This window comes from Hippocampus comes, unplaced genomic scaffold (assembly GCF_001891065.2).
Source record: "Hippocampus comes isolate QL1 unplaced genomic scaffold, H_comes_QL1_v1.1 scaffold22, whole genome shotgun sequence".
Classification (NCBI taxonomy): Eukaryota; Metazoa; Chordata; class Actinopteri; order Syngnathiformes; family Syngnathidae; genus Hippocampus; species Hippocampus comes.
Genome location: NW_017806175.1, coordinates 1,807,314 through 1,832,975, shown reverse-complemented (window position 1 = coordinate 1,832,975; position 25,662 = coordinate 1,807,314). Strand labels below are relative to the sequence as shown.

At 43.0% G+C, this 25,662-nt stretch overlaps 1 long non-coding RNA gene across 1 annotated transcript in view; it reads left to right on the top strand.

The window, feature by feature from the left end:
- The window catches only part of LOC109532032 (uncharacterized), a 47,165-nt gene extending 30,901 nt beyond the window's left edge, over positions 1-16,264 (top strand). The window contains exon 4 of the long non-coding RNA XR_002171298.1: positions 16,179-16,264. This is a non-coding gene — a long non-coding RNA (uncharacterized LOC109532032). The remainder of the gene's footprint in view (positions 1-16,178) is intronic.
- The last annotated feature ends 9,398 nt before the right edge of the window (positions 16,265-25,662 follow it).

Below are 25,662 nucleotides of genomic sequence, written 5' to 3'. Positions count from 1 at the left end.
GATATACAGTAAAAAAATAAAAAAGAAATAAATCTGAGGGCAGATGGCAAGACGAGGCTTGCGATATTGACAAATAACCACCCACCTAACATTCATGCATTACAAGAATGAATGACTGACTTACTGATCCAAATGAGGAGGGCGCGTTTATTTGCCTTGAGTATTCGCTACCACCATCAAACACGCACCTTAAATCCATCATCTTTGCTCAAGCTGAAAAAAAAAAAAAAACAACTACAACGAAGACGTGGATTCAAGGTAAATAAATCTTGAGACAGCTCATAAATGATAGTTTTCTAAAGGTTACGAAATTGGCTTTATTCTTTTACGTTTGTGTTTGTAAAGCAGTTTTATGTGAAAGGATATACAGAATTTTGTCAACCCTTTGCTGTAAATCAACTACGGTTAAATATGTCAAGTGATAGGAATGATCGGGGAGTTGCTGAAGATACTTACTTCACAAAATCTGACGTACTTGTGTTGTTGAGATTCCTACTCTTCATAATGAAAGCCCCCAAAAGTGCAATTTTATTCAGTTTGCTTTTTGTTTAAAAAAAGAGTGAAATTTACCAAAATAATCGATTTGTGCCATTCCACTTTGTGGCACATTTTCTTCTTGGTTTTGACAGTCTGTTCATTTGTTGACCGGGAATTGTGCATCACCGTTATTGGTTTGGGTGGAGAACAAACATTTTCTGATTCATAATCTTAAGCCTTTTAACTTTTGTGTCCTTATTTGTTGACTGCATTCTATGATGGATCACGTTTCTGGTTCTACACTTTTGTTTTCCATCCCTCCATTTAAGAAGGGAGCAGACCAAAAATGTATTAGAAAGTTTCGTAGCTCTGATTTCTGGCGATACAGAATGCAGAGTTGCATTTTTGCCTCAGTATGACGACGACCTTGTTCCAAACACTCAAGCAAACCCGGGACATGAGGCAAGCTCTGATTTGGATTAGCACAGTAAAGAGACACATGACACTCTCGGATGCTAATAAGAAAAACATGCGGAGGTGGTTGGAATCTCCAACACAAGCGTCTTCACTGTTGACTTGTGCAGCTTTGGAACAGAAACGCTTGCCCGGCTGCAGCATTCTTCAGAATAATTCCCACCCACCAAGATCAACTTTTTCTCGTCCCTTCAGCCACAATTTTGTTTAGCATTAGATCTGAGCCCTTGCGTGAGGTTTTAAATCAAGGGACACTTGCATTGTCGCCACAGCCGCCATTAGGGAGGCTTCGGCTCGAAATGATCGAACGCTCCGTGGATAACCGAATGCTAAATAAATGAAAATCTCCCCCATAAGTTTGAATCCTGCGATCCAATGTAAGGGACAATTGTAGGAAGTTTTGCATTACTGTCACTCATGTGTCATGTTACTCCAAAAAAGAGCTGCAATTCAACCCTAATGCTTGTTTTAATTCAGAATAAATTGCTATTATTGCTAATCTTGCCGGGAAAGTCGCAACGTTGTTTTCTATATCTTCTGCAGTTTATTGTTTTGGCCCGTGCAACCCCGAGAAGGGAAAAAGTTCAGAAGGGAAGGTAATGCATGGAAGTGAATCAACACCCAAATGACATAAAACAGAGCATTGAATGACAGTTATGTTAGTTGTTCAAATCAACAAAGTTCTGTCTGCAGATCAACCGAGTAAAAACGGCAACATAAAGCTTTTTCCTCCCAGAAAATAATGTCAGAACGTTCCCTAGTCAAACAAACACTGTCACTTGGACGCGAGGCCAGCAGTTCACAATGACCCTTGCTGGAGACACATCTATAGCTTGAACGTAAAGGTCATTACGGCACTGTGATGTGCCGTCGCTATCAAATAAATATATAAAAAAAAGTTGTTCAAGCGTCAGGAGATAGAGTCGGTGAGTTGATGTGAGATTTGCCTTTGTGCGCATGTTAAGACCGTTGTGCAATGAAAATGAGAGAGAAAAAAAACAGTCTGTGCTTTTGAGTGACAGGCACTCTTTACACTCACGTGTGCACACCAGATGTGCGCAGAAATCTGGAAAGCGGTATTCGGTGAGCGTTGTGTACAATATGCATTTGGAAGGTGATACGCGAGTACTTTTGGGTGTGTCAAAAGCACACAGTATTTATTTCATTCCATCATATGTGCCGCATTGACATACTTGTGGTTCTTTGAATCTTCCATTCTTCCAATTACGTAGGCATGTGCCGCTTGGACTGGATATATACACACACAGGCGGATGGTATGTGGGCGACAATGTTCCGGAGAATGTGCATCAGTGTGTGTGTTTTTGTGTACAGAGCCATGCCAGTTGCTGTGCACCACCTGTGTCCAAGCCCCCACCCCCCCCTCACCCCCCTCGGGCCTGTTGTGGCTCCATATAGTCCCCTCGTGGCCTCACAGGGATTGAAGCTGTTGATGTCAGGGATATTCGGGGACGGGCAGATGGAGCGGAAATTCACCGGAGAGTTATGAAAGTGGCTCCTATATACAGTATGTCACGCTCTCTTTGTCCCGGTCCTCGTGTTTCATATTTGGATGGTTGACAGATGTCAATCAGGTCTGATGTGGACAGCTATGTGTTGGGAGATTGCTCCCACAGCATGCCAACCCGGTATGCGCACCGCTCTGTATTGTGAGTTGCTGGAATCGCTAAATTCGAAAATCTGGTGGTGCCATGAGAGGTCATTCGGTCAGTTTTCTTACTTTGACTTGACCGATGGGTTGTATGGTGGCGTTGAGCTCAACTGTACTCGCTTTTCAACAGGCAGCTGTTTGGCAGATAGGGAACAATTCTTCAAACAATCGGATTCAAGTTGTTTATTGCCGATGCCAGTGAAAATTTATTGTCAAGTGAAACATGAAAGAAAGAGAATTCCGAGCATTTGAAGACGACCGCATACAGTACGTTAGCTTTGCCTTTGTAAAGCCCATTTAGCATCATGCTAACAAACAGTGGAAAGCACCATCGAGTTACAAGAGTCACAGAACGAATAAACTTGTATCTCAAGATACTACTACTGTACAGTATTCAAAGACTATTTGGAATTATACCGGCACCACCACCAAATGTCACGCTCTCTTTGTCCCGGTCCTCGTGTTTCATATTTGGATGGTTGACAGATGTCAATCAGGTCTGATGTGGACAGCTATGTGTTGGGAGATTGCTCCCACAGCATGCCAACCCGGTATGCGCACCGCTCTGTATTGTGAGTTGCTGGAATCGCTAAATTCGAAAATCTGGTGGTGCCATGAGAGGTCATTCGGTCAGTTTTCTTACTTTGACTTGACCGATGGGTTGTATGGTGGCGTTGAGCTCAACTGTACTCGCTTTTCAACAGGCAGCTGTTTGGCAGATAGGGAACAATTCTTCAAACAATCGGATTCAAGTTGTTTATTGCCGATGCCAGTGAAAATTTATTGTCAAGTGAAACATGAAAGAAAGAGAATTCCGAGCATTTGAAGACGACCGCATACAGTACGTTAGCTTTGCCTTTGTAAAGCCCATTTAGCATCATGCTAACAAACAGTGGAAAGCACCATCGAGTTACAAGAGTCACAGAACGAATAAACTTGTATCTCAAGATACTACTACTGTACAGTATTCAAAGACTATTTGAAATTATACCGGCACCACCACCAAAAAAAAAAAACAAAACCAAAAAAAAACCTAATAACTAATTCTTTGGCAGTTACAAAACTGAATTCACAAACAATCGCCTCTGGATTTTCTTTTTTGAGCCGATGAAAAAAAACCCAACCTTTAAACGTGCTTGAAACCCCTTCACAGAAAACAAAAGAGAAGCAGCGACACGTGAGCGAATCGTTCAAATGTTGCAGCTGCTTTCCGGAATGTTAACGTGGCTCCCAAACGTTTGCTGCCTCTCCAAGAGAACAATCTGCTTCTGCTCTTTGTTTACTGTGACAATTGCTGTTTCGGTTTGGCAAACAGATAAGAAGTGATTTCTCTCAGTAAATCTGGGACACGGTTCCCCCCCCCCCCTGTACCGCACTTTGAAGGAGGTCATCATTTATCTTTGGAGATAAAAGCCCAATTTGAAATCAGCACATTCAAAACTCATTTTGCTCTCATCTGCTTCTCCGACAACCAATGTTCATTTTCCTTCACTTTGCCAAACGGTTTGAAAGTGGATGTGTTAGTAATTTGGCGATGCGTCTGCAAGGGGTGACTGGTGTCATATCCCACAATGCAACGTGGAATTCCTTTAACATGTGGTGAGTCAGGAAAGGGGTGGTTGACCTTATGGCTTCCCACGAGCCCCTCGGGAGCAGCTTTGCTCTGTTGCTCGAGAAATTCGGGATCACTGCGCAAACTGCTGCTGGTTGTGACTGGAATTGTAATCACCTTCTTCTCCAAACTGAAAGCTCACTCTTCCATTCCGTTTCCTCCCAAAGCCCCACATCTTCTTTCAGCAGCCTCCAATTTCTTATTTGTCTCTTGTCTTCCTTTCATGTCTGTTTTAGTCATTCCGCACGTCGATGCAAACTCAGCACATGTGATCCATTACGCGAGGTAGCCTACAAGACGCAGGCACCGGCGATTTCAACTGGATTTACTCCGCAGCTCAAAGTGTCCTATTCAGAGTTTGTGCTTAGAGCCAATTTTTGATTCGGAACGATTTGCATGTATAGGTGACCCAGATCTGAAATAAATGTGTTGCCGAATACCTTAAAAAACAAAAACAAAAAACAAACACTTACACAGGTCCAAAATGCACAACGCAAGCGTCAACATCAGACGGCAACAACATGGAAGTAAACAACAACAACAGCAATAATCATAATAAGAATAATAATGAATACTGTAAATTATTAAATCTTTAAAGCTCAACTTTGATCTCAAGGGATTTAATCCAAAGGGCAAGTTCGTTTTTGGAAAGAGCCAAAATGACCCTTCAAACCAAAATGGCAGACTTTGTGTGCATTGTACGCCGATTTTCTTTTTTTGTAGCTCTACTGTTAGATAGGCTTACTGCATTTCAAATTGTGACCTGAAGTTCAGGGTGAACAGGTTTGACGAAATTGGTCAGTTTTTCAGTGACATTGGATGCTGTTTTTTTTTAAATCAATTTTTTGTCACGTACCTTATAGAAGCAATTATTGAAGTAATTGTATCCAATCCAAAAATTGTTTTAATTATATCATGGCTTTCCGGCATGTCGAGAGTTACTCGGTAGCTAATTTGTAGCTCTTTTGGACGTTATCGTAAATAAAATTACTGAATCCGGATCTCACTACGCAACCGTTGTTGCCAAATGTGTTTGATTAACAACAGACTTACATATGAAAGTAAACTGCCTCAATATTTTAAGCGTCGAAGAAGAGTGGAGCAATGAAGGCGACGAAAGCTGCTCCATTGTCGCTTTCGCACGTGGCCCGTCTCCATGGAAACGGCACGTAAAACAAGGCCAGATTTGAAGGCTATTTCTCGATTGCTGCGTGAATTTGGACACCAGCCTGCGGTCGAGTCGTGCCGGAAGTGACGCCACGTGGCTGCCATATTCGCCGTTTGGAGAATGCGGCTGATTAATTCATAACCGGGCTATTAAACCTGTCCAAATTCGCCACGGTTGATGCGGTCTATGCAGGCTTACACGAGGAGGAGCCAGAAGAAATATATGTCATTTTAGACTCACGGTGAGATGTCAAGTACTATTATAAGCCCCGAATAGGGGAATGTGAGCCAAATAAATCATTGCTCCCAACAAACGGGAGTGTTTAAACTGTCCGGACACTGCGCACAGTCACCGTTGTGCCTCTTTTAGGGCTCTGATACATCATCCAGAAGTCACTTTCAATTTCCTCACCTTTCTGTGATGGTGTCTTTCATGCAGAACAGCAAAATTGTGAAAAGAAAAAAAAAAGAATACCAACAGCTTTAAAAAAAGTGAAAGTTATTGGAGTGTACCAGTTGAGGCAGTTAATTAAAACCTCTTCTAGCCTCTTAAAAATGGAAACGGCTGTCATTTTGGAATGAGCCGAAACCGGAATGCACTTAAACATAACAAAGCGAATGAAGTCTCATTACTGCTTTATTTATTTATTTATTTATTTATTTATTTTTTTGGGCAATGTCTTATAAATCAATGTGTAAATGAGATGAGCAACTCGCTACAGGTGCATCATCAGAAGTTGGTGGAGCCATAATTGGTGAAAGAGCTCATATCAGAGAGAACTCAATGAAGGGATTCAAAGGTCTCCTAGATGTCAATGAGGCCTTGGGGCGTATGGAGGTTCGGGGGGGTCAGGGTCGCGAGAGGCATGTATCTCAATGTCTTTATTGCGCCCGTGAAAGGGGCCGTGTGTTGTGGGCAATGGGAACAGCGTTAGCTCCGCTGGTGGTAGCTGAGGCGTCGGTGGGGACGGAGCAAGTGGGGCGCAGAGATGGGCGAATGGGAAGTAGACAGCTGCACAGGGGTGAATAGGAGGTCCCTTTGTGTCCTGCCAACAAAAATCTGTGACCAATTACTGTATCTGTCTCTCGAGGGGGAATTCTTAAATGCTTTAGGTGGGTGGACGCAGAGGATCCAGTTGTGGGGTGGGGGTGGCGCAAGAGGCTGTGCGGTATTGGGGAATGGTTTGGGAGTGAAGTGGTGTTGTGTCAGAACAACTTTTTTTTTTTTTTATGACCACGCATGTAGGCGGCATGTTTGTCTCTCGATTAGAAAACGGCAGTTTCGTGCGTGCAAGATTTAGATTTTTTTTTTCCAATAATTTTGAGGTTCACGTGCCTCTATTTTGAGCACAGGAAAATAATAATTTGTCCCTCAATCGCTTACAGCGAGCGCGCTTCCTATTTGTGCGGTTAGATTTGCAGCTATGTGAAAAGTGTGTCTGACCGAGCGCGGAGGGGGGGAAAGTGGTCGGTCGAGGGGAAGTCGGGCTCATGAACGGGTTGTGAGCCATGTGTTTGGCATTAACGGCCTAATTACACTTTTAAAAGCTGCGTGTTTACCACCGACAGCAGTCTTGTTAGGTGTATTTTACTGTCTCCTCTGAAATTTTTCATCCCTGACAAGCACAATTGACATTATCATAATTACGAAATGGGTTGCCTCTTAATCGGCCCCACCGCTATTTCACCATTAAAAATGTCTGCAACGGAAGTCACTAATGGCCAACTGCTCCTCTCGGTGCATTCATCAGAAAAGCGGATGCGGGATACAGGACACTTTTCATAACGGTCCCCATAAAAAGAACGTGAACACCGGTACCTCCTGTTATCGTTTCTCCCTCACGACGCATTCAGCAATCGACGAGGTATGAACCGCAATGTGGTTAGCGTTTCGGCCTCACGGTGCAGAGGTGCAGGGTTTGATTCTGGCTCCGCCCTTCCTGTGTGGAGTTTGCATGTTCTCCCCGTACCTGTGTGGGTTTTCTCCGGGTATTCCCACGTTCTAAAAACATGCATGGCAGACTGATTGAACACTCCAAATTGTCCCAAGGTGTGAGTGTGAGCGCAGATGGTTGTTTGTCTCTGTGTGTTCTGCGATTGGCTGGCAACCGGTTCAGGGTGTTCCCCGCCGGCTGCCCAAAGACAGCTGGGATAGGCTCCAACACGCCCCGCGACCCTTGTGAGGATAAAGCGGTTCGGAAAATGGATGGGTGGATGAATGACATTTTCCGCCAACAAAGAAATTAGCGCCTCGAGATAATTGCTGCTTCGTCCATCAATTACAATTCGACAAGCGCACGCCATTGTTTCTTGATATTTTCATGTTCAGTGTTTCAGTGATAAACAACGCCACATGAGTATTTCACAAGACGACGACGTCCAAAATAGTGGCGTCAAGGCCTGTTTTGAACTCCAGATGTCCGACATATGCATGTATGCGTCTATGCATAGGTGGAGATATAACTACTTCCAATCCCTCGTGGTGGCCAATAGCAACAATTCTGGTTGCTTTTCTCTTGTCCAAGGAAAAAGGCAGTCTCAAGAGTTGCAGATTGAAGATTATGACGTTTACATTACGGCGTTTTTTTCCCTTTTTTTTTTTTTTTTTTTTTTTTTTTTGTTACTATAAAAACTCTTAATCAGAGGCCTGGCCTTCTTCTCCAGAGCCTTTTCAGATGGACAAAGCAAAACGTACCAAGTCCTAATCAATCAATCAGCAGGCAGCAGGAGGTTTGGCGTTGTTTTGCATTTCTTGAGTTTGTTTCTTCCGGAGATTTTTCTTCTCCTGACAGGAGGTGCGAAAGAGCACACCAGCAGTTGAAAGAAGAGCCAAATTCTTTCCACAAAGACTTTGTCCCGCCTTTTGTTCAATATTTCCTCACCTTGGACTCTTATGTAAGCACATTAAAAAAAACTCCAAAGTGAACTTACAGTCAGGGCAAGGTATCACAAACCACCGTCTCATTGGTCACTCGGGCGCAAAGATTGCGCGTAAGGGGCCGCTTGCTCCAATTGGTTACGGTACTGTATATGTGGTCATGTTCTGTTGTCATCAATGTCGGGCCATATTAGCATGTGGCTCTTTTTTATTGGCTTTTTGCAATTACCCGTGTCGTGTGGTTTCCGGAGTGCGTGTACATTGAAAACGTTCAGAGGAGGAATTCTTAGAACATGAGATCGACTGACTTATGGAAGAAGACTTTAGAGATTCAAGCTCCTGGTTACATTTCCAGAACTTTTCGTTGTAGATACTAGTGAGGCTAAGTAGACATTTTATTGATCTGAATGCAAGTTTCTAATGTCAAATTGAAGCACTTGTAATTACAAAACAAAGCACAGACTTTTAAAACCAGCACTGGACTATACGCTACCAAGAAAGTTATTAAATCTGCCCTAGAGAGACAAAGAGAGAATTCTGATGTTGATTATTTCATAACCACAGTGTTTTGGTTTTGCAGACAATTTCCTTCAAAAACTAATTTTCATTAGTACATTAATTTGCTTTATAACTGGTCATTTTCTTTTTTTTTTTTTTTTTTTTTTAAATTGCACGCAGGAAATCAACTTTCAAGCCGTGGAGTCAAGACTTGTTCTCTGAGCGGAATCAACACACAGATTCATGCGCGGACTATTAGCATTAAAAAAAAAAAAAGTTTAAAAAAAGTTTTTCAAAAAAAACTCCTCAGTTCATGAGGCCGAGACTTCCCGGCCCCCAACTTTCGAACATTCAAGCCAGCGTTCACTTTTCTCCAGAATTATTAGAATTAAAAGACAACTTTGGCGCCATGTCGTATCCCTTGGAGCGCTATTTGTCTTGTGTCAGGGTTAAGAAAACAGCCTGATGTCTTTACCTCGCTGTGGGTTAGATTCAGGCAAGGGTGGGGGCAGGGAGGCATTGTTCAAGTAGAAAACAGCATAAGGCTGTTCACAATACAGCTTTTGGGTTAACTCTCTCCCAGTGTGGGATCTGCAAATGGGTCCCTTTCAACCAAACCGCGTGGGGTGAATGCGGAAATGGAGGCTACCTGTTGCATGAAACATTGAAGCATGACGCATGCTTCTGCTCTGCCACCCTCAAGGAAAGGAAAGTGCAAGCTGCCGAAAGAGACTTGGCGTCGGAACCAAGCACATCTGGGAAATGTTGTCGGGACCTCTTGCAGATGTTCTTGAATTGCTTTCTTAAAAATATCCACTCGCCCCCCACCCCCAAAAAAATGCATCAAAAGGGACAAAAGTGACTGAATTTATTCATTCTGATTCTGTTCACGCGCACAGAAAAGTTCACTGGGAGTGAACGTTGACACAGAACGTGCAAAATTTGTAGAACAAAACAAAACAAAAAAAAAACCTGCAAAGGTCAAAGAACAACATTGGGCTTGTCCGATTGTACTCCAAAAAGGTTACGCAAAGTAGAACCGGCTCCAACCAGGTGAGGTACGTGTAGGTCTGAACTCAGAGCTGTGTGGCCCGGGCTCTTGTTGACGTTGGCCGCGGTCCTCAGGAAAGGTCTGCACAGGCAACGTGAGCACGTGCAGTCCCAAACACCCTTTCTTTTGGGTTTTTTTTTCTTTTTCTGGAGCTTGTTTCACAACAAGCTTTCATTCCCGCTCTTCCTCGATACATTTGCAACATTGACACTTTGCACTCGAAACGAGAGCAAGCGTTACAAAAGAAGTTGGATTTCTAAAGGCCATTGAGAGGAGGACAAGCAAACTTTCCTCCGCATTCGCCTTTGAGCACTTGGACCTTTTCTGGCAGGGCTCGGTGTTGACTCACCAGTGTACACCTTGCCAGCTATTCATACCTTCCTCCCACGCTCATTTTTTATTTCTTCAGCAAATCGGTCTATGAGCCTGCTAACCATGGCTAGTCCATTCGACTGGCAAAATGAATCCGAATGACAAATTCAGATTTCTTTTCTTGGTTTTTGCTTGGATCCAGGTTGGCGAGGATTGTGTCTGCTCGAAAAGCTTTGATGTCGGATTCCGGTTTACAAGTCGTCACATAAATCGAACGGCCTGAGCTTGAGGGGCAAAAACTTTTTTGTCTTTCTGTAATTGGGGGAATTGATTGTTGCCTCTTGTTCGCTTCACACCAGCATTGATTCAGTGCTGTTATTACCACTCGTGCAAACTTCCAAAGTCAGACACCTTGCTGACGTCACGAAAGATCTGCTGACATCATGTCATGATGGTTTGAAATGCAAATTTCGGTTGAGTTTTGATGCATATTTTTTTTAGGGAAAATGTTTTCACTGAAGCTCCGCCATTTGACTTTGGATGTTTCAAACTTACTCTGTTTTGGAACTATTCCGCTGACACATGGCAAACGCAAATCATCCAAACAAGCACTTGAACAGGCGCTTGTAAGTCTGTAATATGGCTAATGGGGCTCAAACCGGGGGTAAACAAAAAAGATTGGTTAATCCGCTTCATATGCAAAACAGGTGATGTGGTGAATGCATGTTGAATTTCATGCACGGAGTCTGTAAAAACGTCATTTTATTGCTGGTTTTTGGATTTCCCTGACAAACTTCTGGACATTTTGGCTGACTTTGAGTCCATTTTTTAAAATATCTCTATACACATACTGACAACTATAACATTCTACAAAAAAAAAAAAAAAAAGCCATGCGATTCCACAAGTGATGGATCACCAACAGTCTGCTTTCAATTCAGTCATGAAAATGATTGCCATGTAGGCACGAGGTTTGCTCAACCTCTTGGAGAACCATGGAGGAAGAAAGCCTCCCTCTGCCTCCACATGGCAGCACCGGAGCTGCTGTTTGGAATGCAATCTGCACACCATCTGCAGGCCTCTGTGGCTCTGTTTGATATTCAAACAAACACCTGTCAAAAGACCGTGTCTCATCCCCTCGCAGGAGTTGGAAATTGGCAAAAATTGGGAATTTCTTCTTCTCATGCAACAAAAGTGTGAGGGTTTTTTTTTTTTTGGACCACCTGTGCAAGAGTTAAATATAGACTTTATTGGAAGACTCCAAGGACTAATTCCAGTCTCCACTAAAATGTTTGAGAATAATACGCCATTCAGTATGTTCTATGTGTTCAATTTAATGTGCTTTTTTTTTTTTTCCGTTCCCTCCGTAGGATCAGCTGGTGTTGCTGATTGAACCGTGTATGAGCAGTCGCACTGTAAAGTTGCCAAAGAGATTTGGAGGATGTTCTTTGCCTTTAGAAAAGGCTCTCTCCCTGTCCCCCGTTCCACGCACTCACTCCCTACTGTGATCCTCACCACCTTCCCCTTCCTCTCCCTCACTCATACTGAGATGAAGGCTCCACTCTGGGAAGGTGGGGTGCTGTTTGGCAGACATCCAGGCCTCACATCTGCCTGGCTGCTGTTGCTCTCATTCTATTTTCCCCAACACCTTTTTTTTCCCCCCCCGGCACCCCCCTTCAGTAGTCAGACCACTTCAGGGTCCGCCTGGAGCTCTGGAGATGTGCTTTCATGAGCAGTCGTGATGGACTCGTAGAGATGATCTCAAAAGGCACTGAGAAATGGTTTTATCTCACGTCATTTATAACGCTGTCCGTCGCTTGCCAATGTTGACGCGAGATGGAAAGTCCCCAAGAAACTTTCAGTGGAACCAGCTGGGTTGCTGGGAACATCTGCAGCAGTTAGGGAGAGGGTGAGGATGAGGGTCAGGGATCAAGACAAAAAAAAAAAAAAGGCCAACTCAAGTTTGTATGAAGAAAACACGCCAAGGCAAGAAAACAGTCTGTTCTAGCCACCTGGTTTTCCCAAGACGGTGCTTGTGGGCCAGACCGACATCTGTGAAAGACATCTATATAACTTCAGGTCCCCTCTGTCTGTTCGCTTGAAAGGTTTTCCACGGCATATTTCTTGCATCTGCTGTCAGAGGGAAAAGCTCCGGTACTCCTTTAGAAAGCGCGCTTTTACGAGTTATTCCTCCGCATTTGTCTCTTGCACATTATAAAACAAAATCCGTTATTTATTTTCTGTGAAAAACATTTTAATGTCGAGTGTTCGTTCCAAATCAAAACATGATGTGCTGAGCACTTGAACCATTAGGCTTTTTTTTTTTCGCAATAGTGCCGTTATATTTCCTTTGTGTATACCGCTCCCGCAATATATCTGCTTTATATGTTCAAAGTATTCTCGTTTCCAGTTACAGTGGTACCTCTACTTACGAACGTCTCTTCATACGAAATTTTCAAGTTATGCAACGCCTCAACAGGAAAATATTGCCTTGGGCCATGAGGTGTTCGGATAGTTTTATGTAAATGTGAATCACCCAGAAAAAGTGTTCACTAGTCGGGCGATCGCTCACTATGCTGATGTTTGCCTTGGACTTTTTCAAAGGATTGTTAAAAGCCGACAAAAGCAAACGTCCTTGGATCAGTTCTTTACAAAACGCCAGGCAAAAACCACTTCTGAGAGAGAACATGAACGAAAGAGGGCAAAAAACGATGAAGACATAGTTAAAAGTTAGTTTTTATTCAGAGGGCAAAAAACGATGAAGACATAGTTAAAAGTTAAATGACCATCATTTTATTCATTATTCTTTGTTTTTTAAATTATGCACAACTCTCATGTATTGTGCAATCATCTAATTGTAACATGTTACAATTAGACATGTTACATGTTACAAAAACACGTGTAATTGTTCCATATTTTGATGCATTTTTATGCTTTGGAAAACTTTTATGTCTGAATTTTGGGGGGGGCTTGGAACGAATTAGGGCATTTACATGGGAAACATGTCTCTACTTACAACATTTTCTAGTTAAGAAAGTTCTTCCAGAACCGTTTTGATTTTGTAAGTAGAGGTACCACTGTATATTATTATAATACAACTAAAATATCACCAGAGATCTGTCAGGAAAGACATTTTTTTTTTGAGGGAAGGCTGACGGTCGCTGTTGCAAGGTGGAGACTGACTCAAAAAAAAAAAAAAACAAAGAAAAAGGAAAAAAAGGGAAAAAAAGCATCACCCAGATGTGGAACAGACACGGTGCGCTAACATTAGCGTGAGTGTTTCTTTTGTAATTTGTAGCAGTCTACTGTTAGATTAGGCCTCTTTGGCAACTGACCGTTTGGCCAGCTGAGCAGGCGGAGAGAGTGAATTTTCACCCAAAGCCAAAGTTTTAGTTTAGTGAACTTCAAAACCACTCACACGGGGATTGTTAGATTCGGCACGCTCTTTGGCACACATAATTTGAGAGGTGACTTGATCTTAGCTGCTGAATCACTGTGACATTCTCTCTTGCTGTGGTTCTCCCCGTGTCACTCTTTGCCACGCTTACTAGTTGAATCCAGTTAAAACCGTGGAGGCACACATTGTTACAGTACATGGACGAGGCAAAGTCACTCCCACCCTGGATGTGGGTGCAGCTAAGACCGGAAAACAACAGGCATCATTTTGGACAGGGCAGATCTTCTTCTGCATCTGGCACAAAACCATTTTTGGTACCCTTTTCAACTTGTGATGCGGAAAAACATTTCTAAACTCCCCTGGATTGCACGGATTAGTACGGGGGTGTCAAACTCATATTTGTCGTAGGCCATATTTTAGTTACCGTTTCCCTTGGAGGGCCGTTATGACCGAAATCAAATTTTGTTTGGCCAGCTGAGCAGGCGGAGAGAGTGAATTTTCACCCAAAGCCAAAGTTTTAGTTTAGTGAACTTCAAAACCACTCACACGGGGATTGTTAGATTCGGCACGCTCTTTGGCACACATAATTTGAGAGGTGACTTGATCTTAGCTGCTGAATCACTGTGACATTCTCTCTTGCTGTGGTTCTCCCCGTGTCACTCTTTGCCACGCTTACTAGTTGAATCCAGTTAAAACCGTGGAGGCACACATTGTTACAGTACATGGACGAGGCAAAGTCACTCCCACCCTGGATGTGGGTGCAGCTAAGACCAGAAAACAACAGGCATCATTTTAGGGCAGATCTTCTTCTGCATCTGGCACAAAACCGTTTTTTGGTACCCTTTTCAACTTGTGATGCGGAAAAACATCTCTAAACTCCCCTGGATTGTACGGATTAATGCAGGGGTGTCAAACTCATTTATGTCGTGGGCCACATTTTAGTTACCGTTTCCCTTGGAGGGCCGTTATGACTGAAATCAAATTTTAAAGTCAATAACAGTTTGTTCAACTATTGTTTAAATTACTGTAAATGAGGGGTTTGGCCACAAGATATATTTAGTACATATGAGAATTTTAAATTTTGGTTGAGATTCTAGCAAGCATCACGGAAGTTGACATGTTTAATTTGCTTTTGTGGGCCACATAAAATGATGTGGCGGGCCAGATCTGGCCCCCGGGCCTTGAGTTTGACACCTGTGACAAAATGGAATTGAAAATCGGAATGACTGGAAACAGGACGGCATCAAGATGACCTATTTGTGAGCGCGACCGCCACCAGTGGTCTCGAGTAGAGTGGAGCACAAGGCAACACAGCCGAGTGCATTTTTTTTCGGAGAACGAACCAAATGAAAAGTTTTCTGTAAAAATGTTGAAACGGGTGAGGTGGAGAGAGGCAGACCGTTGGGAGAGCAAGGTAACAGGAGCAAGAAACTGACAATTAGGAACAACTAATCACCCAGTGTTTAGCCAAGCGCATCCCCCCGCACGGGTGCCAGCGCTTGCACTACGCTTGAACCTGTGCTGAATGCCAACGGCAGATAATTATAAATCCACGGGGCAGGCCTCCTCTGTGCGCAGGGATGTTTGGAGCCTCAGCCCAGCCTGAACTCCTGACCTTCTTCACACACCAAGCGTCTGTTGTGGGTTTCGGGAGGTGCAAGATGGGTCACGGCAAGCGGGAGAGGGAGAAAGGCAACGGGGAGGGAAGGGGGGGGTGAGGGCCGCAGTGGTGGGGGATGGAAAGAGGAGGTATAGACACTGCAGGGTCAGTTTTTTTTTTTTTTTTTTTTAACGTGAGGTCTGCTGGCCAATCCGTGGAGAAGGGGGAACCGCTTGACAAATCAGGGGGAAATCTTTAGTGAGAGAAATCCCTTTTGTCATGCCTTGCTGGTTATCTCTTCTCACTCTATCAGCATTCAATAGGCGGGGAAATGTAGTCTGTTCAGCTCCTTTCGGGATACAATGACCAGCCTTTGTTTGAGCCCGATCAGCTTTTCGAGTTCTCCCAAATTATCATCACATTGTCAAACAGTAGGCGTCGTTAATTATTCAAAGCCCAGAGTCTCAGGAACTTTTAAGTCATGCTCGGCACTGTCATTGCCGCGTGAAGCTGTTCTTAACGCGTATGGTCAACTACGTGTCAAATGATCATGGTTTCGATGGATTAAAAAAATGGTTTATTGAAATGTATCGTCATCATACGCCATAGCGCAGTTCACTTTTTGTGGTCTCACTGTTTAGAAATCGTACGCAGCTAATTTTAGATTGCTGAGCTTTTGCAATAATAAAGCAATATCGGGAGTGAAAGTAAACAAAGATGTGGTTGCTTTGCGGATTTTCATAAATCCCAATTGGTTCTGGAACGTGACACCTCCAAAAACGAGGGACTACTGTGTTCACACAACATGACATAACAGTTAAATCGTTGGCTTTTTATGCAGATAGAACGTTTCCAAAATGGACGATCGTCATTCATCAGGCTTTGAAAGAAGTTGGATTTTGAAATCTGGTGCCTCTGCCTCACAAATCAATCTGCTCGTCCTGGTCACTTGATATAACGTCGAAAAAAAATAAGGCCATATGAAAAATAAATGAGTAAAAAAAAAAAAATGCCAACAAATGTCGAGTTTTTTTTTTCTTTCAGAAAGGGCAAAAGGCCAAATGATGAGAGAAAAACAGTTTCCAAATTCCAAGAAAAAGGAGATTGCATTTGAGAGAAATATCAAGAGTCCTACTTAAATTTTTTTTTTTAAATGGATTCATCGCTTCAGGTGATTCTCACACACCAATCTTGCTCCTGCTTATTTTGTGGCGACGGACTCGCAAATGAGGCAATGAAGACTTCACGACTGCCAAAAACAAAATTACCGAGTACACACTTGAATTGTTCCCCATTACCCTTAATGAAGATGATATCGGCTCAATGAAGAAAAAAAAAACAGGAGGCCCTTACTAATTCCATGAGCTGCATTCACCGCATTGGTGAAGTGTTTTCATAATTTGCTTTTATTTGCGTCTATGGAAATTTGAACTTTTTTTTTTTGGACACGCCTTTTTTGACACTCAAAATTGATCTCACTTTTCAAATGCTCCTTTATACTCTAAAAGTGAAAAGCATAACAGAAGTATAATTGATGCTTCTCATCGGAGGTTGTATCAAAAATGTTCTCAAAGAAAATAGCAAATACTATTCCGATCTCCATTTTTTATGGCGGAAATGTCCGCAGGGACCACCTGGGCTCCTCTGGCCTCTTGCTCTCGCGCTCTCTCTTGCTCGCCTTGCCAAATTGCCCGTGATTGAATGTAATTGGGACCAGATAATGCTCGCTCAGCACGCTTTGATCACTTGTGACCTCACCGCTGCTCCACTCTGGACACGCCGGCGATCATTGGTGGAGTGGCTCGCGCTCAGACAACTGCCCGAGATATACCGACAGAGTCCAACAAAAGATTTGGTGATTGAGGGATTTTTGTGCAATGACCTGTTGTGGCAACATTCTCGATATCGCCCATCATAAACACCGGGGAAAACATCGATACTTCAACGTTGTCGTTTGAATTTAATCCTCGCAAGATGAGAACGATGCATGGAGTGCGCTAGACAAAGTCTTCTGCTGTCTGACAAAAATACAACAGCCACAAAATATAACTCGCCACATGCTGCTTCACCAAGCCCGCTTTGATAAATTCCCGTCACAATCAATAAGCGGATAAATAGAGCATTAGCGTCAGATACGTGGGGCTGCCGTTTGTTCCGTCGAACACGTGTTGTCTGCTGTTGAATTCGTTTCATGAGGGATGGTCTCGAGGGAATCGAACAAGATGTGCGCCAACGTTGGAGATCAGGAGATTTGTAAATCCCATGCAAATTAGTGTTGCCGCTCTCCCCTTCTCCTCCTCTTTGAAAGTCGTCTCGCGGGCCAATGGCTGCCAGATGGAGAATATTACACGTAATCACTTCCATTCGCCACTTTTTACTCTCACTGCGAGGTGACACGCTGCCTTCGCTCTGACATCTCCTCACAATGGACAATTACCGTACGCTCATCAATCACTCGCGGCAAAGAAATTTGACCCCTCAAAATCTGGTATAAATCATCTTGTTTGATAATCCGGATCTCTTTTGTGTACGCTCGGTTGTGTATCCTCCCCGTTATTTTCCGTAAGCTTTTTGCAAAGTTTCAGAAATAGTCAGGTGACGACTTCTCGAGTTGGCGGCGTACGTATTGGAAGCTTTGTTTAAACCGCCGTTTGATACAAATACTGCATCAAGGATTTTGGCCGAGCTTTAAAGGTAGCCAACGTGGATCCAGCTGCGCGTCTCGGTAAAACATCTGGAAATGGGAATAAATCAGACGGGAAAACTGGACATGTCCGCCCGTCCACCTTTCTCCATGTTTGACTCACTATCTCCCGACAGAGTCAGAAGCCCCTTGAATGCATTTCCACAAAATTGCTCTACCAGAGCCAGTAGAGCCCGGATGAAATCAGTCTGTGCTTCTCACAGGAGGATATTGAAGTCACAATTTGGACGGTGTAGCCCCGAGATACAAATGACCCAAATTTTTGGAGATACCAACTGTTGTGCGAATTATATTTGGCTTTGAATTGTGAGCCAACATTTGAAGTATCAGGAGTTTTTAGTGGCCATGAAATAAACTCACTGTACGTCACAACAAGCTGCAGTTTTGGCTGATTCGTAAAAAAAAAAAATGTTCAAAATGGAGACTTCAAGGTATGGATTAATGTGGGAATGGATTAATGGCCTTTCCATACTACCAAGTGGGGTTAGATGGGGCAAAAAAAATACAAATAAAGATACATATCTCAAGGCACCTTGTGACACAGCAACACAATTTCCCCACATTCCACTTTGGTACCACCCACACAAAATAGTCACACAGGAAAAAGCCGGCTTTAACATGCAGTGTGAAAGGGGCCCAAAACCTCTTTTATCTCGATCTGAATGATCTCAGCGCCGACTCCCACCCCTCTGATCTTTCTCATCCATCTCTTTCTCTTCCCTACTCTTCCGTCCATCCCTCATTCTATGACACAGACAATAAAGGACGTTTTTCCATGGCTGACCCGCAATTCACCCCTGCGTCCACACCGTCCCAAACCACAGTCGGGGGTGGTGGGGGGGCTGAGTTACAGTCACCGCACCAAACTTGGTGCACAGCCTTCAGAAATCCACTGCCTAACTCAGATCTGTTCAAGTCCACTGTTTCCTGCCAGGCATCACAGGGGTCACGCTGGGAAAGCTGAGCTTGGGAGAGATTAATTTTGAAAAAACTAATGAATTAAATATGGCAAAATAGACTGAGCGTTGAAGAAAATGGTGAATTTTGACACATGAAGGGGAAAAAAAAAGATTTGTTTGTTGTGCAAACGTGCAAAGCACATGTAAAGGCAGCTATTTAGTAAACATTCCCTCATGTCGGTTCCAGAAACTATGAGCGCCTTTGTCTTATTTGTTTGTCACGTCTCACTCGGTAAAAATGCCACCAGAGGCGTATGGAGTCACCCACTCGGCAGCATTCTTGTTTTGGAATTAGGAAAGTCACAAATGCTGTCCGATTAGGTTGTGACTTGATTCAGATGCTTTTTTTCTGGGCAGCCAGCATGAACGCAAAGTGAACCAGCGGCGAAGATGTCAGTTTATGCAGAGCCTGTAGGCACTAGCCTAGAGAATGATGCTACTTTCATTCGAATTTTCTCATGACCTTCTTTTGACATGGCCCCCGTCATTGACCTTGAGTTGGCTTTGTTGAGAACTTATTCTCTGAGTGGATCAGATTATATAGAGAAGTGAGGCTTTACTCCCTGCTCGCTCTACAAGGGGGTAGGGGAGGGGGGAGCACCTGTTTCTGAATAAATCTTCAGATAAACTGCACATATAGTGTAACTTGACCAAGTGTCAGGCATTACAGAAATTGGATTCCTCCCCTGGTCTTGTTTGAATTCTCCATCTCATGACCCCGAGGTATAAGTTCGCATTTGGCGCTCCTCTTATCTTAAGTCAATCCCAGAGCTGTGGATTTAAAGCAAAGAGCACAGTCACATGTCTCTGCAGTCACCTTCATCTGTGAAACGCTGCAGATCGTTTTGACCCCCGAGGTCTCAAGGTTGAGGTTGGCGGCCCGGCCCGGCCCGGCCCAGCCAGGCTTTACTGGTGGAACCATGAACCGTGTCAGGTCACGTCAGCTCCCCTCGCTTGAATGTAAATAAAGCCAGTCTGGCTCGATGCCGCAGCACCAGTAGCGTTCCAGCTCTTTTGCTGAAGGCAGTAGAGGTTATCCTAATAGGAGAGGCTTCTTTTGATGCATGGATGGGTCACCATTTTACTTTCCAGGGCAGTAGTTGTCGGCTTTTCCTCGCCGTTCTTCTGACGTTTTATTGTTTTTCAAATTGCTTGACGGGCTGAATCAAATGCTCTCAAGGGAATTGAATTGCTAATATTACCTTGAAATCAGCAGAGTCCATTGTTAATATCCTAATTCAACAACTTGATTTCGACCTGTGTTCAGTGGCCAAATCAAAATATTACAGGGCTCGGTTTATTGAAACCAACACCGTGAAATAAAATATAATTTCATCATTGTTGACATGAAATAAATAAATAAATAAATAGTCGTTCAGTGGACTTCAAGGGTTGTCATTGGACAGTGCTGTTATGTTAGCTTAGCTTGATGCTATGGAATTACTTTTTTTTTCCAGGCATTCATAACACAATCATGTCATGAAGCTTACTGACAGATTGAATTACTCTTTTAAATAAAGGCAATCTATTCTATTAATGTCTTTTTCATACTACTGTACATTGAATCAAGCATCAGTTTTGACTCTGATAATATATTATCTTCAATCAGCCCATGGCCAAGAAATGACTTGGATAGCTACAATGATCTAATTTGTGCTTGCTTATTTTTCGTAGTACAATGGAGAACAAGGAATAGGAAAGAACCGGTCAGATATCTTTGCTAGCATTATGCTAAGCTAGAATGAAATTGTAGTCACATGAAGTCCTGTGGCTAAGCTAAGCTACCAAAAGTTGGTTTACCATCCCAGGTTGAACATCTTTAGTTATCCATCCTAATGGTGTCTCAGATCATGTTGTTCAGCGGTTTCTCTAAGACATGGACAATATGTTACCTTTGCGTAGAACAAAGGCAAAAATGACTGAGAGCAGATTGGCATGACAATCAGCTCATTGTCAAGGGCTGGTCAGATAACTGTTATTTTTGTTGCTACTATGACTGTTTAAGTATTTCAAGCCCCGAGCTAAGCTAATATAACCCACAGTAGACATCTATCTACCAAATGTTGAACTTGCCCTTTAAATAACATTTATCCATTGTTTTCCTGCTGTCGTATCACATTCTATCTCTGCTGGATTGATGCATCCCTCAGAATAACCCGGTTTAATGTGGCGACTCTTCGCTGAGCAAAGAAAGACCAAAGTCTAGACCTGCTCCCAAGAGCTCATAAATTGCAGAGTTGGGACCCCGATTGGGCAGGCGATTGAGTGGCGGCAGAAGCTCCCTAAAAACGTCCAGCGGGCTGTGTTTCTCTCCCAGTTTAACCCTCTCACCTCATCTCATTGGCCACCCTTTTATTCGAGGGCTGATTTATTGGCGAGAGAAAAACAAGCACAGCCGAGCCATCAGCCTCGCATGTGATAAATGACCTGAGCTGCTATCTTCATCCCGGATGGGGCAATCCAGTAGCTTGGGAGTACATGTGACTTTGCTCCTCCTGGGAATGGTGGCATTTAGAAGAAGAAAAAGCAATGTGTATTCTTACCAACAGATAAAAGAGTGAATGAATAATGAATATGCTAAAGATCTTTTTTTTTGGTTTTCTCATTGGGGGGCTCCACCCCCATTCCCCGACCCCCCTGGTCTCCACACACACAAACACACACTTTTTTTTTTTGTCAACCCTGCCCCTTCTTGCCCCGATGCTACACATCCCCTCTTATCCCCAAATGAAATTCTTTGGAAAGTCATTTTATATCACCCTTTGACTGTTCATTGAACTGTAAAACCACCCCATTGGAAAGCAAATAAAAGGATAGGGGAGAGGGGGAGATGGGAGGTGGGGGGGATGGGGGCAAGAAGGAGAATTATAATTCTTTGCAGGCCTTTAGTATTAACCCAAACACCAGAGCTGTCAGCAGTTCAGAGAGGGAGGTGCGAGGGCCAAACATTCAGTGTTAATTGGCACTTTGTAAGCTCTGAGCCGTCCTTTTGTGAGCGAAGTGGAAGAGAGAGTGAGCGAGGGGGGGTCGGCAAAGGGAGGGTGGAGGAGCGAGGGAGTGAGCGAGAGAGCGCTTGCTCTTGTGGGTTTGTTGGGCCTTGTTGAGGGTATTTACGGTTCACTTGTTATCCTTTGTTAATTGGACTCCCTTCCAATGAAACAAAAAAAAAAGGAAAAAGAAGAATTCAGCCTGCCACCCATGTTTGTGGTGACTCCGGCACCTTTGCAAAGGAAATCATGGCAAGAACATAAAGAGAGCTCCTCCTCATTTTTGGCGTAGAATAGCACTCACTGTTGATAGCAGATAACATAAAAAAAAAAAATGTTTCTGCTATTTGCAGCATTGACAAGAATGGCCTTCGTTGTGACACAATGACAAATGTACAGTCAACCCGCAGCCTTTTTTGTGTTTGCTATTTACAAATTTACCTATCCACTGTTTTTGTGCGTGCGTGTGCGTGTGCGTGTGTGTGTGTGTGTGTGTGTGTGTGTGTGTGTGTGTGTGTGTGTGTGTGTGTGTGTGTGTGTGTGTGTGTGTGTGTGTAATTTATAAACTCATCTGTTCATATACTTTTGGACCCTTTCTGCGAGGCCACAAGATGGTGCCAAAAACCTGGATGATAGGAAAATAGTAATGGGAGTCAAGAAATGATTGTTGAGAGGAGGTCTCTGTATGCAAAGTGGCTAAATTTAGCCTGGGTTGTGAATGAAAGTTGTCACCGTTTCTATGTGTGCATACCGCATTTGCAGAGCAATTAAAAAAAATTGTTGTATTTGTTGGTAGTGTCTGATGTTATGCTGGAGTAATATATTTTGCTCATTTTTTAATGGATGGAAATAAATTACCATTCTGCTACCTCAAGAAGAATGGGGTTGGTTATGGTCTTCCGGTTCCGATTTGGATTCGTCGGACACTCCCACAGCGTTTGAGAGCGGAGCCAATGGCTTGATTTTGAAACCGCATTTCATATCCGATTTTTGGAATCATTAAAATTCGTCAGAGTTGTTATGGGGAGTGAAATTTAGAAGACATTTATGTTTTGCTTTATAGGGACTTTAAACTAAAATACGCAACCACCTGTGCATTTCACAGAGGAGTCTATCGCTATTTGTGCATCTTGTCATGATGAAAATGTGCAATAGATTCCGTGTTCATCCAACTCACTTTGTGGCGAGTTCTAAAATTTGCCATGAGTGCTGCATAACGAGTTTTGGCCGTTCGCATTCAGGACCCTTAAAATACATCCGTTGTCACCAGTTGGTCATATTTAAGTATCTTGAAGCATCCCAAATGGTGATTTAGTTACAACGTCGCAGTGAAAAGACGCATGCTTGAAACTTGAAAAGATGGTAGAGAGAAAGAGAGATGGGCAGGCAGCCAGGGTGACGGTGGCATAGTCACCACGAGGCCCGTGTGGCGCACTTTAAAAGCACCTCTGGCCTTGTTCTGTTTCCCTCCCACACCCCAAGCGACCGATGTAAATAATAATAGCGGGACTGGTGAAAGGACACAGGTGTCAACCATTGTGCCGCCCTGAATGGACCTGGGGGAAGAAGGTCAGGGGCCACCTCGGCCACCTCTTCACACCGACACTTTTTATTCACACTGACGCTCCCTTTCACAGGTTTCCGAAATGACCCCGCCTCCCCCAACCCCCGCCTCCCGCCTCGTCCCTCTTGCTCACTCTCACCCTTTGTTATCATAGCTCAATGTTTTGTGAAAACTTTTCAGAGGTCATGCACAAGCTCGTTATTCAGGAAGATTAACATTCTTTTCAAAATTAATCACCGCGCACAATGGGGCAGATCAATGGCTGGATTGGGTTTGAAAAGGTGATGAATGGATATGAGACTTTTAAAGAAGTAATAATTCATATGCGTGTTTGGTTTTTGAAATCAATGACAGTGCCTATTAGTCACATTAACGCTGAATGGTTTTTGAATTTATATTTGGAGTTCATCCAGCACTTTTTTTCATAACGTCATAAATGATTCTAGGATGGCCAACACATTATTACGTACCTTAGGGGTAAAATATGTTTTTGTTTTTTTCAAAAGCTGAGATGATTTTTTTTCCATTCTTAATAATCACAAAGTGTATGTCTTGAAATAAATAAGATGTTTATTTTAAACAAAGGTTATCTTTTAAGTCAACTGTGTATACATATACAGTGGTGCCTTAAGATTCTGTATGAGTGACCGTTTTTGGAACTGATCCGTCATTCAGACGATTTTTTTTTTTTTTTTTTTTTTGCTTTGACTCACAAGCAAAAAAAAATTAGATATTGCGATTGAGTGCTATATGGTGGCAGTGAACTCAGTTCTCTTTCCAACAAGCAGCAGCTCAGCAGATAATGAACAATTCTTCAAAAAAAAGGCACTTTACGCCGTTTGTTGCCATTCCCAGTTGAAATCTACTGTCAAACTAAACATAAAACAGATAATTACACGATGTGTATTTAAAACAACCGTTGAGCTTTGCTTTTTTATAATTCTGTTTAGTGTAACTCGAGGGGAAAAAAATACAAAATGCCATAGCGGGACTAATAAATTGCATTAGTGTTGTGGTGCTCTAAACCTTTAAACAACATGTATTTGATCACAAAGGGTGGAGCAACACATCTAGACAGACAATATTACAATACTCACGGGGATATATTCTTTATCATCTGCAGAGGATTGCTCACTCACAACGGTTTACTGAGGGGTTTAGACCACCTCCATGAATAACCCGATGTCTCTATTCAACGAACACCAGGTGGCCAAGGCGCGTACACCAGAAGGTACAGCAGCATGTCCATTGAAATGAAGGGGGAAAAAATGATTTAATTCTTTAGATTCTTTTTACTTGCGTCATTACTCTATGTTTTTACAAAGTCCAATATTATTCAGTGTTATACATTTCAGCCGGGCTGTGGCTGTTGATTTTGATCATATCACGTCCCAATATGTTGAACGAGCAATTCATTTGCACTTGCACGCAAGTTTTATATTCTAAGTCGGCGTATCTGATTATTGCCACATAAAGTATGTGATGGTTGACCCCCGCGTGGGGGATTATGGGCCCAGTGTCCTTCACGCTCAAAGAAGCAGCACAAGAAATAATCATAAACTGAGCCTGCCACGTGATTGTGAGAGTTGTACTGTACCACCAGCATGGATTGCAGACCATATTTAGGGTATGAAATAGGTCATTTGTGCTGCACCAGCAAGCTTTTGCTGGATGAAATCGATCGCCGATCATAATAGCAACCCACTGAATGGTTGTGATGTCCCTCGGCATGTGTACTTGTAAAAGATGGCTAATAAATGTCTGTTTATTTTGGGCCAATTATTATAATTTGTTTTTTTAATTATATACAGTTGTGCGTTCTGATCTGATTGTAATTAGATCTGTTGCCGCGTCCATAATGCAAGACTTCGCAAAACCATGTTTACTAATGCCATTAATCAGGTTCGGTCTTACCCCCAAAAACAACAACAAAATGATTTAATGAGGAAAAAAATAACACTCCATAAAATAGTAATTTATATCAACGACTGTAATGTCATAATTAAACCGCATTAGTTGAACAGCCATTGCCTTTTTGGTGTGCCCGCCTTCGCCACCTGAGGGCAATATAACCAGACAGACAGATACGTTCTTAATTGACACGTCTCAATTCTTCTCAACTCATCAGTACGACAGTAATATTAGTCATTCTTCATCGAGGATAAATAATATCTGACTGAGTACTGTTATGTTGTCTGTCTAGCATGTGTTGCTGCACCATTTGTGTTCAATCCGTCGGTTAAAGGGTTGTAGCACTGTGTCCCAAGAAATGAAAAGTCGAGTCACTCGTGTCTCAAGAGGCACCGCAGTGTTA